The 16,744-nt window shown below is 47.0% G+C and overlaps 1 protein-coding gene across 1 annotated transcript in view; it reads left to right on the plus strand.

Annotated features, from left to right (window-relative positions):
• sycp2 (synaptonemal complex protein 2) overlaps positions 1 to 16,744 on the plus strand; it is a 1,164,109-nt gene that overhangs the window by 802,647 nt on the left and 344,718 nt on the right. The window lies entirely within an intron of this gene.

The raw sequence follows: 16,744 nt of genomic DNA on the forward strand, positions 1-16,744 counted from the left end.
TTCACATTTGTAATATACTACTTGCCATTCTCTCCCTGGCTCCAACCTGCATGAGCAATAGAGACAGAAGAAATGCAACAATTCTTCAATCTCCTTCCATACAAATTCTGTCACAGGACTAGCGAACAATAAATGGTGATGGTGGGGGAGGTTGGCTGGCTGATGCTTGAGATGGAGATTCCCCTATCATATTCATTAATGATTTAAACGAAGGAATTGAATGTAATATCTCCAAGTTTGCAAATGACACTAAGCTGGATGGCGGTGTGTGCTGTGAGGAGGACGCTAAGAGGCTGCAGGGTGACTTGGACAGGTTAGGTGAGTGGGCAAATGCATGGCAGATGCAGTATAATGTGGATAAATGTGAGGTTATCCACTTTGGTGGCAAAAACAGGAAGGCAGAATATTATCTGAATGGTGACAGATTAGGAAAAGGGGAGGTGCAACGAGACCTGGGTGTCATGGTTCATCAGTCATTGAAAGTTGGCATGCAGGTACAGCAGGCGGTGAAGAAGGCAAATGGCATGTTGGCCTTCATAGCTAGGGGATTTGAGTATAGGAGCAGGGAGGTCTTACTGCAGTTGTACAGGACCTTGGTGAGGCCACACCTTGAATATTGTGTACAGTTTTGGTCTCATAATCTGAGGAAGGACATTCTTGCTATTAAGGGAGTGCAGCGAAGGTTCACCAGACCGATTCCAGGGATGGCTGGACTGACATATGAAGAAAGACTGGATCGACTAGGCTTACATTCACTGGAATTTAGAAGAATGAGAGGGGATCTCATAGAAACATAAAATCCTGACGGGATTGGACAGGTTAGATGCAGGAAGAATGTTCTCGATGTTGGGGAAGTCCAGAACCAGGGGTCAAAGTCTAAAGATAAAGGGTAAGCCATTTAGGACCGAGATGATGAGAAACTTCTTCATTCAGAGAATTGTGAACCTGTGGAATTCTCTACCGCAGAGAGTTGTTGAGGCCAGTTCGTTAGATATATTCAAAAGGGAGTTAGATGTGGCCCTTACGGCTAAAGGGATCAAGGGGCATGGAGAGAAAGCAGGAATGGGGTACTGAAGGAATGATCAGCCATGATCATATTGAATGGCGGTGCAGGCTCGAAGGGCCGAATGGCCTACTCCTGCACCTATTTTCTCTGTTTCTATGTAATTACCATACTCAGTCTTCTTATAGTTCTCATTGATGAAATAAAGTCAGCATGTGAGTGTCATAAATATTTTTAATTCTGTCACCAGCCACCTGCGAGCTCCTGTCTCTCCATCTCTGACTGAGAGGGATGCAGATGTGCCATTTATGTCCATTGTCTCCTCCTCTATATCTGTGAGCTACACAATTTGGAGTGTCCCACCTCCAGTCCTGTCACTCCCCCTCACGTTTTGCACTCTCTTCCACTACAAGGGGCAAAAGAACAGACCCGTGCGTGCGTGATGGTTATGTATTCACCCGATGGATGCAGTGCATTCGATGAGGCTGACTGATACATCAAATTGCATAAGGATTGGGATGAGTGGCAGCAGCAGATGGATGCATGAGGAGGTGAGGAAAGGCATGGAAAGTGAAGGATGGGTGCTGCTGATACTTAAGTGGGTGTGAGGAGTGCTGTGATGGAGTACGCGTGACAAGACAGAGTGAGTGGGGGTGGTTACACCAAAGGATGTAGGTCAATTTCAACTGCACTCACTTTTCTGACCGAGTTAGGTAATTAAATCTCTTCCTGCACTGCATCCAAGACTGGGGCACAATTCTCCTGCTGCTCATCTCCTCGGCAACCTCCAACCACGCCGCCTTGGTGGGAGCCACAGGTTTCTTCCTCCCACTGCTGGAGAAAGTGATCTCCCATCTGCTTCTGAATGTACCCAGCAGTAAGTCAAGGGAAGCAAGCTCGAGCTGAAACGTTAACTCTGTTTCTCTCTCCACAGATGCTGCCTCACTTGCGGCGTATTTCCAGCATTTTCTATTTTTAGTTAAGCAAGATCGAATCTGAGTGCTGGCCTTATTTGTTCTGAATCCATGTTAAATACCACTCACTGCCTCCTTCCAACACCTCCTAGCTCCTCCAGTTTTGCTTTGGCCCGTTAAATAGTCGACTTGAGATTGTGACATGCGAGGGTGCATTATATTACATTCGTTGCGAAACCCGGAGGAAAAATGAAATTAGGCAATTAACTTCAAATCAGAGATTCTGACCCGTTAAGTTTTACTTTGTGTTTTGCACACAATTCAACATCCTCCGCTCGGAATCTGTCTTTGCATTAATATCAGGGCCAATATCTCTTTATATGGCTCGGTGTCAAATTTTGTTTAATAATTGCTTCCGTGCAGCACCTTCGGACGTTTTACTATGTTAAAGCACTATATGAATGCAAGTTGTTGTTGTCTTTGCCTCAGCTCATCTGCTGCTGAAACCCTTATCAATGCATTTCCAATGATCTCATTTTACAACCTCTGTAAACAATATCGCATTCAAACACTGCTGCATGTATCCTGACTCATAGAAACAAAGAAATTTACAACATGGAAGGAGGCCATTTCGGCCCATCGTGTCCGCGCCGGCTGACCAAGCGCTATCCAGCCTAATCCCACTTTCCAGCTCTTGGTCCGTAGCCCTGCAGGTTACAGCACTTTAAGTGCATATCCATGTATTTTTAAATTTGGGGAGGCTTTCTGCCTCGATCACCTTTTCAGGCAAGGAGTTCCAGACTCCTACTACTCTCTAGGTGAAGAAATGTCCCCTCATATCTCCTCTAAACCACCCCTAACCAGTATTTATACAGTTCAAGCATAACCTGCCTGCTCTTGTATTCCATGCCTCAACTAATAAAGGCAAGTATTCCATATGCCTTCTTAACCACCTTATCTACCTGGCATGCTAACTTCAGGGATCTGTGGACCTGCACTCCAAGGTCCCTTTGTTCCTCTACACTTTTCAGTGTTCTACCATTTAATGTGTATTCCCTTTCCTTGTTAACCTCCCCAAATGCATTACCTCACACTTATCCGGATTTAATTACATTTGCCACTGTTCTGCCCACCTGACCAGTTGATCGCTATCTTCCTGCAGTCCGCAGCTTTCTTCTTCATTATCAACCAAACAGCCTATTTTAGTGTCATCTGCAAACTTCTTAATCATATCCCCAACATTTAAGTCCAAGTCATTGATATATACCACAAAAAGCAAGGGACCCAGCACTGAGCCCTGTGGAACCCCACTGGATACAGCCTTTCAGTCACAAAAACACCCATCAACCATTACCCTTTGCTTCCTGCCTCTGAGCCAATTTTGGATCCAACTTGCCACTTTGCCCTGGATCCCATGGACTTTTACTTTCATGACCAGTCTGCCATGTGGGACCTTATCAAAAGCTTTGCTAAAATCCATATACACTACATCATACCCACTGCCCTCATCGACCCTCCTGGTTACCTCCTCGAAAAATTCAATTGTTCATCAGACACGATCTTCCCTTAACAAATCCATGCTGACTGTCTTTGCTTAATCCATGTCTTTCCAATTGAAGATTTATCCTGTCCCTCAGGAGTTTTTCCAATAATTTTCCCACCACCGAGGGCTAGGCTGACTGGCCTGTAATTACTTGGTCTATCCCTTTCTCCCTTTTTAAACAAAGGTACCACATTAGAAGTCCTCCAGTCCTCTGGTACCACACCTAAAGACAGAGGGGATTGGAAAATGATGGTCAGATCCTCTGCTATTTCCTCTTTTGCTTCTCTTAACAGCCTGGGATACATTTAATCTACGCCTGGGGATTTATCCAATTTCAATGCTGCTAAGTCCCTTAATACTTCCTCTCTCACTATGTTAATCTCATCTAATATTTCATATGCCTCCTCCATCATTGCAAAGTCTGCATCACCCCTCTCTTTTGTGAAAACAGATACATAATATTCATTAAGAGTCATACCCATGTCTTCTGCCTCCACACACAGATTTCCTTTATGGTCTCTAATAGGCTCCACTCTTTCTCTTGCTCTGAATATATTTATAAAACATCTTTGGGTTTACCCTGATTTTACTTGACAATATTATTTCATGCTCTCTCTTTGCTTTCCTGATATATTTTTTAATTGCACCCCTGCACTTCTTATACTCCACTAGAGTTTCTGCAGTATTGAGTTCTTGGTATCTGTCATAAGCTTCCGTTTTTTTTCGTTATCTTGCCCTGTATGTTGCTTGACATAGAAACATAGAAATTTACAGTGCAGAAGGATGCCATTTCGGCCCATCGTGTCCGCGCCGGCCGACAAAGAGCCACACGGTCGTCGGTCAGCAGCCCTGAAGGTTACATATAAACCTATGAACAATGGCGGAAAGGTACAGAGCATCCGGTCCAACCAGTCTGCCCCTCCACAACTGCAACACTCCTTACACCGCAGCATTCTACACTCCACCCCAACCGGAGCCATGCGATCTCCTAGGAGAGGCAAAAAACAGATAAAAACCCAGGCCAATTGAGGAAAAAAAATTGGGGAAAATTCCTCTCTGACCCATCGAGGCGATCGAAACTAGTCCAGGAGATCACCCAGGCAGTATTCGATTCCCTGATGTATTTACTGCACCAGCCAACAAGAGGTTATCCAGTCTAATCCTACTTACCAGCTCTAGGTCTGTAACCCTGCAGGTTACGGCACATTAAGTGCCCATCCAAGCACCTTTTAAATGTGGTGAGAATTTCTGCATCCACCACCCTTCCAGGCAGTGAGTTCCAGACCTCCACAACGTGTTGCATGAGGAAGCTTCCCCTCAAATTCCCTCTGAACCTTCCACCTACCACGTTAAAACTATGCCCCCTCGTAATTGACCCTCCACCAATGGAAATATGCCCTTGATATCCACTATATCCAGACCCCTCAAAATTTTATACACCTCAATGAGGTCTCCTCTCAGCCTCCTGTTCCAGATAGAACAAACCCAGACTATCCAATCTGTCCTCATAGCTGATTCTCCATTCCAGGCAGCATTCTAGTAAATCTCCTCTGCACCCTCTCTCGTGCAATCACGTCCTACCTATAATACGGCGACCAGAACTGCACGCAGTATTCCAGCTGTGGCCTAACCAGAGTATTATACAATTTAAACATAACCTCCCGGCTCTTATATTCTCTGCCTCGGCCAATAAAGGCAAGCATTCTGTATGCCTTCTTAACCACTTTATTCACCTAACCTGCTACTTTCAGAGATCTTTGGGCAAGCTTTCCAAGGTCCCTTTGTTCCTCTACACTTCGAAATGTTATTTCAGAATAACTCCACAAGACTGTATTGTAAGCTCAAACTGTTGTGACCTTGATCTCTTTAATGTAACTCCAGAGTGAGGAAGCAGCATGGTAGATTACCTTTTATACCTGCTTGCCCAGGATGCATAGGTGACCGTTGGGTCTCCCACAGCTGTGCCCCCTGGTGGCAAGTCTTACATATTGGTGAGGTTTACATACATGCATAACATCACTCCCCCCCCCCCAAAGTCTTATGTACAAGTTATTTACAGGTTGAGGCGATCTGGCGCTCTGCGTTCCCGGGTAATCGCCTGAGTTGAAGTCCTGGCATGGGTGAGTTGGTTGGATCATTGCTGCACGACAGCGCGGCTGGTCTGATCGGACTGTCGGGCATGGTGGGTTCATCCTCGTGGTTGACAGCAAGGTCGATTGTGTTAGTGTGTCGCTGGGGACCAGGTCCTTTCACAGTGCTGGGACCCCAGTTATTTACAATATACATTAATGATTTAGACGAAGGAATTGAATGTAATATCTCCAAGTTTGCAGATGTCACAAAGCTGGCTGGCGGTGTGAGCTGTGAAGAGGATGCTAAGAGGCTGCAGGGTGAATTGAACAGGTTAGGTGAGTGGGCAAATGCATGGCAGGTGCAGTATAATGTGGATGAATGTGAGGTTGAATGTGTGGCAAAAACAGGAAGACAGAATATTATCTGAATGGTGACTGATTAGGAAAAGGGGAGATGCAACGGGACCTGGGTGTCATGGTACATCAGTCATTGAAGTTTGGCATGCAGGTACAGCAGGCGTTAAAGAAGGCAAATGGCATGTTGGCCTTCATAGCTAGGGGATTTGAGTATAAGAGCAGGGAGGTCTTACTGCAGTTGTACAGAGCCTTGGTGAGGCCACACCTGGAATATTGTGTTTAGTCTTGGTCTCCTAATCTGAGGAAGGAAGTTCTTGCTATTCAGGGAGTACAGCGAAGGTTCACCAGATTGATTCCCGGGATGGCAGGACTGACATATATGGAGAGACTGAATCAACTGGGCTTGTATCCACTGGAGTTTAGAAGAATGAGAGGGGATCTCATAGAAACATAAAATTCTGACGGGATTGGACAGGTTAGAGGCCGAAAGAATGTTCCCATTGCTGGGGAGTTCCAGAACCAGGGGTCACAGTCTAAGAATAATGGGTAAGCCATTTAGGACCGAGATGAGGAGAAACTTCTTCACTCAGAGAGTGGTTAACCTGTGGAATTCTCTACTGCAGAAAGTTGTTGAGGCCAGTTCGTTAGATATATTCAAAAGGGAGTTAGATATGGCCCTTACGGCCAAAGGAATCAAGGGGTATGGAGAGAAAGCAGGAAAAGGGTACTGAGGTTGAATGATCAGTCATGATCTTATTGAATGGTGGTGCAGGCTCGAATGGCCAAATGGCCTGCTCCTGCACTTAATTTCTATGTTTCTATGTTTTCCTGGTTATCTGTAGCTCACAGTTTGGTCTGTTCCAAATGCTTTCTGCATTTGCCCATTACATGGTTTCACAACAAACACTCCATTTTCATCACAAATACTCCATTCCCCTCTTTGGCTAATAGAGTGCTCGCAGCCCATCTGGGGCCATGAACATGGTCTACATCATTTATTTTGATGTCGCATGGAGGAGCCATGCGATTATGGTACATTCTCTGCTGATAGCATGCGGAAGGCTCAGTTCTGAGTGATGCTATCCGGTGACTGCATAGCACCTGGGATAGCCGGGTCTATAGGGAGTCTGGGAGCCTACCATGACACGTGTGGTGCTTGGCTTTATGATTTGGGCTGCCCGCTCCGGACTATTGTCGCTAACCCTAGGGTCTGGCAAGCCAAGGATGGCCAACACATCCTTGAGACTTTCAGTAGTGGCGGGAGGCCGCGTGGTCTCCATGGATCATGGGCCACGGTATGGAGGCCCTGGACCACCAACTGTGTGTACCCATAGGGGGAAATCTGATGGGATGAGCCTTTTGTCTTTGCGACAGATAAGCTGCAACATCCCATCTAGCGGTTCACCATTGGCGGGCGGTAACGTGGGATCCTGGCTGGTCCAGGTCCTAAACTGGGGAGCTGTTATGGTTGACCCCTCGTTTTCTAGCACTTCCATAACAACGACCAGGTCTGCGGGCTGCGCTGTTTCCACCCCGGTGGTGGGCAACGGTAGCCAACTGAGGGCATCAGCGCCGTTCTCAGTGCCTGGCCCGTGGCGGATCATGTTACAGTGCAGAAATTGTTCGATATATTTGAAACAAAACATTGATAATAGTGCCTCTGCTCTCCAAAAACTGTGAGATTGACAGCTTGTCTGACTCGAGCAAATATTGGGACACTCTTTGGTACGTCTCTTTTGTCCCGTGAACGCAGGCTACTGCCTTGGTTAACTTATTGGATACATGTACAACCGGTTGGGGCTCGCCCACTACTTTCGCTTGCTGCACAACACGCCCGACCCTGTGTGATAACACATCACTTGCTACAAATACTTTGTTAGATACATCTACCACTGGTTGCAGTTCACCCGCGACTTTGGCTTGTTGTAAGGTACCCCCGATCCCATATGATAATACATCATTAGCCGCGAAAGGGCACTCACATGGGTTACACAGTGCAAACAACTTATTGGAACGTAGTGGGTTCCTGGCTTTCTTAGTGGCTGCCCCTTTACCTTTGCCCCAAGCTCAGTCATCTTCCTTGCTGGGCGACACATGCCTCTGTTTTGTTGCGGCGACATCCCGTGATCTGGACGCTCTCTCGTCCCGTGGTCTGGACGCACTCTTGTCTGTGTCCGTGCTACCGACTGCTGCGATCTTCCTCCCCAGGGAATTTGTCTCTGGCATCGGGAAGATACTTTTGGATCGTTTCGGCCGGAGTCCCACTCTGCTTGGTCGACCTGGAGCCTCTTCCATCGTCGCGAAGAGGTCGTCGGCTTCGGGTGGTGGGTACCACGCCTGTACCGCTGCTCAGTTGATCTTTACCTCCTCGTGGTCGTGATGAGCAGCCTGTGCCGCGGGGATCTGCAAATGGATCTGCACTTCGATGCCTGGTTCAGCTGAAGGTGGGGGCCTGCTCAGCCTTTGAGCAAGGGAGACGTCGTTCGCCGGAGAAGGTACACAGAGGTCTTCCCAGTTCCATCGAATCTTCCCCATCCGCCTTCTACCAAGCAGCGTCACCTGAAACAATCCACAGTGGTAAATCGTGCACCGCTCCCTCATAGTATACTCTTATGTCCGCACTACCAATAACTGGTATCAGTTCCTTGGTGTAGGTGCGCAGCTTTGCCTGAATTGGAATCAACTTGGGTCGTTGTGCTCTGTCGCCCCACAGCCTCTTGAATGCCTTCTGGCTCATTATTGATTGACTCGCCCCCGTGTCCAATTCGATGGAGACTGGAGTGTCGTTGAGTTTAACTTTTAACATTATCGGAGGGCTTTTGGTGGTGAAGGTGTGTATCCATATACTTCCTCTTCATCCTCAGGTTGAGTTGCCTCTCCTGCTCGTTCAGCGTGGTCCTCGCTGGATCGGTTGTCCTCTCCTGACTCTGCCACGTGGTGAGTTACAGGTCGTTTGCACATTCGCTGGAGGTGCCCCATTGTTCCACAGCCCTTGCACACATAGTGCTTGATTCGACATTGATGGGCTCTATGACTGCCCCCGCAGCGCTAACATAGTGTTAATGGATACGCATTCACGCCCTACGGCGGACTCTGAGTCACCCTAGGCCTAGGTCTGGCCTCTGCATTCATGTAGGCACTGTCATGTACAGTTCTGCCTGCTAAAAGCATTATTTTATGCACAGTACTTGCCAGTGAGCTTTGATTCTGTGAAGATATCTGTTTCGTGTTGTCGCTCGTGGATATGAAAGCCTGGGCTACCGTGATGGTCTTGCTCAGATCTAGGGATTCGGCAGACAGCAGTTTGCGAAGAATGACCTCGTGGCAAGCACGAAAAAGTCCCGCAACATTTCCCCCAAAGATCCGGCAAATTCGCACTGTCCCGCAAGGCACCTTAGGTCGGTGACAAAGCTCGCCACGTTCTGGCCCTCGGAGCGATGGTGCGTGTCAAAGCGATACCTGGCCATTAAGATGCTCTCCCTCAGCTTGAGGTGTTCCTGAACCAGCGTGCACAGCCCTGTGTAAGACTCGTCTGTTGGTTTGTCCGGTGCCAGCAGATTTTTGAGGAGTCCAGATATCGAAGACCCACATACGGTGAGGAGAATCGCCCTGCGCTTGACCGCCGTCTCAGCCTTGTCCAGTTCGTTGGCCACGAAGTACTGGTCGAGACACTCAACGAAGGCTTCCCAATCATCACCCTCAACAAATCTCTCAAGAATACCAACGGCAACCATTACCGTGTGAAAATACGTGATCCGTTACTTGTCGCCAATTGTTATGTTCAGAATAACTCCACAAGACTGTATTGTAAGCTCAGACTGTTGTGACCTTGGTCTCTTTAATGTGACTCCAGAGTGAGGAAGCAGCATGGTAGATTACCTTTTATACCTGCTTACCCAGGGTGCACAGGTAACCCTTAGGTCTCGCACAGCTGTGACCCCTGTGGCAAGTCTTACATATTGGTGAGGTTTACATACATACATAACACCAGTAAATGTGTATACCCTTTCCTTATTGGCCCTCCCAAAGTGCATTACCTCACACTTCTCCAAATTAAATTCCATGGGCTTTTACCTTGTGACCCATCTACCATGTGGGACCTAATCAAAAGCTTTGCTAAAGTCCATATACACTTCATTGTACGCATTGCCCTCATCGACCCTCCTGCTTACCTCCACAAAAAATTCAATCAGGTTAGTCAAACACGATTTTCCCTTAACAAATCCATGCTGACTGTCTCGAATTCATTTAGCCTTTCTAAATGTAGATTTATCCTGTCTTTCAGGATTTTTTCCAATACTTTTCCCACCACTGAGGTTAGACTGACAGGCCTGTAATTACTCGGCCTATCCCTTTCTCCCTTCTTAAATATTAGCAGTCCTCCAGTCCTCCGGCACCATGCCCAAATCCAAAGAGGACTGGAAAATGATGGTCAAGGCCTCTGCTATTTCCTCTTTTACTTCGCTCAACAGCCTGGGATGCATTTCATCTGGGCCTGGGGATTTATCTACTTTCAAAGCTGCTAAACCCTTAATACTTCCTATCTCACTATGTTTATTTCATCCAGAATTTCATACTCCTCCTCGAGAGCAGTATCTGCAGTGCCCCTTTCCTTTGTGAAAACAGACGCAAAGTATTCATTAAGAACCCTACCAACATCTTCCGCCTCAACACGCAGATTACCCTCATGGTCACTAATAAGCCCTGCCTTTGCTTTAGTTATCCTCCTGCTCTTAATATATTTATAGAACATCTTTGGGTTTTCCTTAATTTTACTTGCCAAGAATTTTTTATGCTCTCTCTTCGCATTCTGAATATCGTTTTTAATTTTACCTGTGAACATTCGATATTCCTCCAAAGATTCCACAGTATTTAGCCGTCGGTATATGGCATAAGCTTCCCTTTTTTTCTTTATCCTCCCCTGTAAGTCCCTAGATATCCAGGGGTCTCTAGAATTGTTATTCCCACCCTTTTTCTTGAAGGGTACATGTTTGGCCTGAGCCTTCCGGATCTCCTCCTTGAATGTCTCTCACTGTTCTGACACTGATTTACACACAAGTAGCTGTTTCCAGTCCACTGTGGCCAAATCACTTCTCAACTTAGCAAAGTTGGCTTTTCCCCAATTTGGGACTTTTATTCCAGGCCTATCCTTGTCCTTATCCATAACTACCTTGAATCTGACTGAATTATGGTCACTGGCACCCAAGTGCTCCCCCACTAATACCCCTTCAACCTGCCCAGCTTCATTCCCCAAAACGAAATCCAAAACCGCCCCCTCTCGTGTTGGGCTTGCTACATACTGACTAAAAAAGTTCTCTTGAATGCATTTTAAGAATGCCGTACCCTCTGTACCCTTCAATCAATATTAGCATAGTTAAAAAATCCCCTACTATTACTGCCCTATGGTTTTTGGACTTCATAGTAATTTGTCAACATATTTGCTCCCCTATCTCCTTCCCACTGTTTAGGGGTCTATAATACATGCCCAGCAGTGTTATCGTCTCTTTTTTAATTTTTCAATTTGACCCAAATGGCCTCATTTGATGATCCCTCTAGCATATCATCCCTCCTCACCGTTGTAATACCACAACCCCTCCCCCCACCCCCCCGACCACCGCTTTTTACCGCCCTCTCTGTCTTGTTCAAAAATCCTGTAACCAGGAATATTGATCTCCCAAACCTGCCCCTCTTTCAGCCATGTCTCTGTGATGGCTATATTGTCATACTCCCAAGTGTCTACCTGTGTTCTTAGCTCATCTGCCTTATTCGCTACACTCTTTGCCTTAAAGTATATACCATTCAGCACAGGAAAACCTCCTTGATTCCTACTTACTAACCCTTGTTTCCTCTATCTTACAGATTCACTTTCTATATTCTTGCTATCCAATTTCAGATTTTCTTCCTTCCCTGTTGAATTTGTTTCCCCTGCCAAGATAGTTTAAACACTCCCCAACAGCACTAGCAAAACTCCCTGCGAGGATATTGGTCCTGGCGCTGTTGAGGTGCAATCCGTCCGGTTTGTACAGGTCCCATCTCCCCCAGAAGCGGTCCCAATGTCTCATGAATTTAAAGCCCTCCCGCTTACACCAATTCTCCAGCCACACGTTCATCCTCTGTATCCTTCTATTCTTGTACTCATTAGCACGTGGCACCAGTAGTAACCTGGAGATTACTATGAGGTCTTACCCTTTAATTTTTTTCCTAACTCCTTCAATTCTGCCTGCAGGATCTCATCGCTCTTTCTACCTATGTCATTGGTATTGATATGGACCACGACCTCAAGCTGTATACCCTCTCCCCCCAGAATGCACTGCGTTCGCTCTGTGACATCCTTGACCCTGGCACCAGGGAGGCACCATACCAACCTGGAGTCATGTCTACTGCTGTAGAAACGCCTGTCTGTTCCTCTAACGATTGAATCCGCTACTGTTACAACTATTTTATTCTTCGTGGTGCCTTGGACTTGACTCTGGCTGCACTCCCCAGAGGCACCATTGCCCTTACCGATACTCAAAAGAGAATATCGGTTGGCAAGCGAGATGAACGCGGGGGGGACTCCTGCACTACCTGCCTAGTGTTCTTCATTCGTCTGCGAGTCACCCACTTCCCCTCTGCTTGTATGTTTTTAAGCTGCGGGGTGACTGTTATGTCTTGGATAAAGAGTCAGACTAGATGCTGCGAGCTCAAAATAAGCTGTGACTGTAGTCCTTTATTACAGCTCTCAGTGCCTCTCCAGCCTGTGAGGCCTCCTTATGTACAGGTGCTCCCAAGGGATTGTGGGATCCTTGGGACTCCAGGGGATAAGCCCTCTAGTGGTTAGACATGGTATTTACAGGCTTACATACTCCCCCTCTCCCGCCCCCCGACCCCAAAAGTCAATCGTGTAACGATTTACAATGTGAGTTGATCTGGGGCCTTCCTTTCCCTGGTTGATCGTCTTGGTGCAAATGCTGGTGTTGGTGAGTCATTTGTTGGGCCTTCGCTGGGCTGCTGCGCAGCTGACCTTGCTGGGCTGCTGGGGATGGTGAGCCTTGCTGGGCTGCTGCGGGTGATGGGTTCTGCTTCGTGGTCAACCGCTGGGTCGGTTGCCACTTGTGTATGTGTTGGGGGGTCGAAAAAGGTAGAGTCTATTGTGGGTTGTTCTGGATCGTCTGTAAATCTGAGTTTGGTTTGGTCCAAGTGTTTTCTGCAGGTGAGTCCGTTTGCGAATTTGACCACAAACACCCTATTCCCCTCTTTGGCCAAAACAGTGCCAGCAAGCCACTTGAGACCTTGTCCATAGTTCAAAACAAATACAGGATCATTTATTTTAATTTTGTGTGACATATTTGCGCGATCATAATATGTATTCTGTTGAAGCCGCCTGCTCTCTACCTGTTCGTGTAGATCAGGATGGAGCAACGAGAGCCTTGTCTTAAGTGCCCTTTTCATGAGCAGTTCAGCGGGAGGGACCCCGGTGAGCGAGTGGGGTCTTGTGCGGTAACTAAGCAGGATTCGGGATAAGCGAATCTGCAGTGAGCCTTCAGTTACCCTTTTCAAGCTCTGCTTGATTGTTTGAACTGCTCGTTCTGCCTGACCGTTGGACGCTGGCTTAAACGGGGCAGATGTGACATGTTTGATCCCATTGCAGGTCATGCATTCCTTTAATTCAGCACTGGTAAAGCACGGCCCATTGACACTTACAAGGACATCAGGCAGGCCGTGCGTGACAAACTTGGCCCGTATGCTTTCAATGGTGGCAGCGGACGTGCTTGCCGACATTATCACACAGTCAATCCATTTGGAGTACGCATCTACAACCACTAAAAACATTTTTCCCAAGAATGGGCCTGCATAGTCGACATGAACCCTAGACCACGGTTTGAAGGGCCAAGACCATAAACTTAGTGGCGCCTCCCTGCTTAACTGTGAACATGTATTACATTTGTGCACACAGGACTCTTAAGTCTGCATTGGTACCGGGCCACCACACGTGGGACCTGGCTATCGCTTTAGAAACATAGAAAATAGGTGCAGGAGTAGGCCATTCGGCCCTTCGAGCCTGCACCGCCATTCAATGAGTTCATGGCTGAACATGCAACTTCAGTACCCCATTCCTGCTTTTTCGCCATACTCCTTGATCCCCCTAGTAGTAAGGACTTCATCGAACTCCTTTTTGAATATATTGAGTGAATTGGCCTCAACAACCTTCTGTGGTAGAGAATTCCACAGGTTCACCACTCTCTGGGTGAAGAAGTTTCTCCTTATCTCGGTCCTAAATGGCTTACCCCTTATCCTCAGACTGTGACCCCTGGTTCTGGACTTCCCCAACATTGGGAACATTCTTCCTGCATCTAACCTGTCTGAACCCATCAGAATTTTAAATGTTTCTATGAGGTCCCCTCTCATTCTTCTGAACTCCAGTGAATACAGGCCCAGTTGATCCAGTCTTTCTTGATAGGTCAGTCCCGCCATCACAGGAATCGGTCTGGTGAACCTTCGCTGCACTCCCTCAATAGCAAGAATGTCCTTCCTCAAGTTAGGAGACCAAAACTGTACACAATACTCCAGGTGTGGCCTCACCAAGGCCCTGTACAACTGTAGCAACACCTCCCTGCCCCTGTACTCAAATCCCCTCGCTATGAAGGCCAACATGCCATTTGCTTTCTTAACCACCTGCTGTACCTGCATGCCAACCTTCAATAACTGATGTACCATGACACCCAGGTCTCGTTGCACCTCCCCTTTTCCTAATCTGTCACCATTCAGATAATAGTCTGTCTCTCTGTTTTTACCACCAAAGTGGATAACCTCACATTTATCCACATTATACTTCATCTGCCATGCATTTGCCCACTCACCTAACCTATCCAAGTCACTCTGCAGTCTCATAGCATCCTCCTCGCAGCTCACACTGCCACCCAACTTAGTGTCATCCGCAAATTTGGAGATACTACATTTAATCCCCTCGTCTAAATCATTAATGTACAGTGTAAACAGCTGGGGCCCCAGCACAGAACCTTGTGGTACCCCACTAGTCACTGCCTGCCATTCTGAAAAGTACCCATTTACTCCTACTCTTTGCTTCCTGTCTGACAACCAGTTCTCAATCCATGTCAGCACACTACCCCCAATCCCACGTGCTTTAACTTTGCACATTAACCTCTTGTGTGGGACCTTGTCGAAAACCTTCTGAAAGTCCAAATATACCACATCAACTGGTTCTCCCTTGTCCACTCTACTGGAAACATCCTCAAAAAATTCCAGAAGATTTGTCAAGCATGATTTCCCTTTCACAAATCCATGCTGACTTGGACCTATCATGTCACCTCTTTCCAAATGCGCTGCTATGACATCCTTAATAATTGATTCCATCATTTTACCCACTACTGAGGTCAGGCTGACCGGTCTATAATTCCTCTCCCCCTTTTTTAAAAAGTGGGGTTATATTGGCTATCCTCCACTCAATAGGAACTGATCCAGAGTCAATGGAATGTTGGAAAATGACTGTCAATGCATCCGCTATTTCCAAGGCCACCTCCTTAAGTACTCTGGGATGCAGTCCATTAGGCCCTGGGGATTTATCGGCCTTCAATCCCATCAATTTCCCCAACACAATTTCTCGACTAATAAGGATTTCCTTCAGTTCCTCCTCCTTACTAGATCCTCTGACCCTTTTTATATCCGGAAGGTTGTTTGTGTCCTCCTTAGTGAATACCGAACCAAAGTACTTGTTCAATTGGTCCGCCATTTCTTTGTTCCCCGTTATGGCTTTCATTATTACAATGCCGAGGTGGGTACTGTAGAGATCTCTCATGAAAGTGTCCCTGCCCTTTTTTGGCACAACTACCCAATTGCCCCGTAGTTGGCAGTCTGCCTGTATAGACATTTCATCTTTGCGCCGCTGGTACAGCTTTATTTGTTCCTGCATCTCTAATGGGACACTAGACCAACTCCTGTGGAGCACACAGTTTTTTTTACTAAGGATATTAAGGGGTACTGGCTCGTCCAGGTTCTAATCTGTCAGACGGTAACAGGTGATTGCTCACTCTCGAATGCTTCCATTACCATGACTAAATCTGCGGGCTGTGCCATCTCCACCCCAATGGTGGGCAGTGGTAGCCTCCTGAGAGCATCGGCACAGTTTTCTCTGCCTGGCCTGTGGCGGATAGTGTAGTTGTATGCGGATAACGTGAGCGCCCATCTCTGGATGCGGGCCGATACATTCGTATTGATCCCCTTATTTTCAGAAAAGAGGGATATAAGTGGCTTATGGTCGGTTTCCCATTCAAATTTGAGCCCGAACAGATATTGATGCATTTTCTTTACCCCGTAAACACACGCTAGTGCTTCTTTTTCGATCATGCTGTAGGCCCTCTCGGCCTTAGACAGACTTCTGGATGCATAAGCAACCGGTTGCAATTTCCCAAAATCATTGGCTTGTTGCAATACACACCCGACCCCGTACGACAACGCATCACATGCTAGTACCAAACGTTTACATGGATCGTACATCACAAGCAATTTGGTTGAACATAACAGCTTCCTAGTTTTCTCAAAGGTATTTTCTTGACTTTTACCCCATACCCATTCATCTCCCTTACGCAGTAAAGAGTGCATGGGTTCTAACAATGTGCTAAGACCTGGTAAGAAGTTACCAAAATAGTTCAGGAGTCCTGGGAACGACCACAGCTCCGTCACGTTCTGTGGTTTTGGTGCGTTCTTGATTGCTTCCGTTTTCGAATCGGTGGGCCTGATGCTGTCCGCCGTGATTCTTCTCCCCAGGAACTCGACTTCAGGCATCAGGAAAACGCACTTCGAGCGTTTTAGCCTGAGCCCCACACGATTAAGCCGACTAAGAACCACGTTCAGGTTC

Source organism: Pristiophorus japonicus, chromosome 12, assembly GCF_044704955.1.
Source record: "Pristiophorus japonicus isolate sPriJap1 chromosome 12, sPriJap1.hap1, whole genome shotgun sequence".
In the NCBI taxonomy this organism is placed as follows: domain Eukaryota; kingdom Metazoa; phylum Chordata; class Chondrichthyes; family Pristiophoridae; genus Pristiophorus; species Pristiophorus japonicus.